This window comes from Colobus angolensis, unplaced genomic scaffold (genome assembly GCF_000951035.1).
Source record: "Colobus angolensis palliatus isolate OR3802 unplaced genomic scaffold, Cang.pa_1.0 Scaffold46, whole genome shotgun sequence".
NCBI lineage: Eukaryota > Metazoa > Chordata > Mammalia > Primates > Cercopithecidae > Colobus > Colobus angolensis.
In genome coordinates this window covers 10,609,556-10,611,065 of record NW_012118043.1, presented here as the reverse complement: position 1 = coordinate 10,611,065, position 1,510 = coordinate 10,609,556, and the positions used below count along the sequence as shown (strand labels likewise).

Here is a 1,510-nt window from a genome sequence, read left to right as displayed (position 1 = left end):
GATCTCGGCTCACTGCAACCTCTACCTCCCGGGTTCCAGCGTGAAACTCGTAAAAAAAAAAAAAAAAAAAAAAGGATTGATTGATTGATTTAGAGACAGGGTCTCGGTTGGCCAGGCTGGAATGCAGTGGCATGATCTCTGCTTACTGCAACCTCAGCCTCCTGGGCTCAAGCGATCATCCCACCTCAGCCTCCTGAATAGCTGGCACCACAGTCATGCACCACCACATCCGGCAAATTTTTTTGGTGTTTTTTTTATAAAGGCGGGGTTTTGCCATGTTGCCCAGGCTTGTCTTGAACTCATGGACTCAAGCGATTGGCCTGCCTTTGCCTCCCGAAGTGCTGGGATTACAGGAGTGAGCCACCACGCCTGGCCTTTAATTTTTGTTTTCAAGGGCTAATCTTTACTTTCAGATCTTCATTACTTAATTAATTGCTTACTAATGCTGCTTGTCATATTGATACCTCCACTCACTTATTCCTACCTGTGTTATTTTTTGGTAACTTTTTATTTTGATAAAATTTCAAACTTCAGGCTGGGCACAGTGGCTCACGCCTGTAATCACAGCACTTTGGGAGGCCAAGGCAGGTAGATCATTTGACGTTAGGAGTTCAAGACCAGCCTGGCTAACATGGTGAAATCCTGTTTCTATTACAAATACAAAAATTAGCTGGGCGTAGTGGCGCATGCCTGTAATCCCAGCTACTCAGGAGGCTGAGGTGGGACAATTGCTTGAACCCGGGAGACAGAGGTTACGGTGAGCCAAGATTGTGCCATTGCACTCCAACCTGAGTGACAGAACAAGACTCCGTCTCAAAAAAAAAAAAAAAAAAATTCAAACTTTATGGAAAATGACAAGTATAGTACAGGAACTCCTATATGTGCTTTTCCCAGATTCACCAGTTGTTCACATGTTCTCCATTTGTTCTGTTATTCTCTCTCCATATATACATATTTGCATGTTACATTTTTCTGAAGTATTTGAGAATAAATTGGAGATACTATGTCTTCTTTACCTCCTAAGTTCTTCATTGGGTATTTCTAAAGAATGAGGATATTCTCTTAAATAACCAGAATACAGTAATAAAAATCAGGAAATTTAACATTGATTCATCTATGTTATTCTAATTCATTATCCTTATTCAGGACTTAAGTCCTTTATAGTGTGTGCTCTTGGTGTGTGTGTGCTTTCTCTCTGTGCACACGCTCTCGCTCTGTCTGTGTGTGTGTGTGTGTGTGTGTGTGTGTGTGTGTTCCTCCTGGCCAGGATCCAATCCAGAATGAAGCACTGACTTTAGATGTTACCTCTCTTTAATCTTTTTTTGATCTGGAGCAGTTCCTGTCTTTGTTCTCCATGATCTTGACATTTTAAGAAATAGCTTTATAGGGCCAGGCACAGTGGCTCACGTCTGTAATCCTAGCACTTTGGGAGGCTGAGGTGGGTGGATCACTAGGTCAGGAGTTCAAGACCAGCCTGGCCAAGATGAAACCCTGTCTCTACTAAAAATAC

The 1,510-nt window shown here is 42.4% G+C and overlaps 1 protein-coding gene across 3 annotated transcripts in view; it reads left to right on the top strand.

The window, feature by feature from the left end:
• PCCB (propionyl CoA carboxylase, beta polypeptide) overlaps nucleotides 1–1,510 on the top strand; it is a 93,509-nt gene that overhangs the window by 11,461 nt on the left and 80,538 nt on the right. The window lies entirely within an intron of this gene.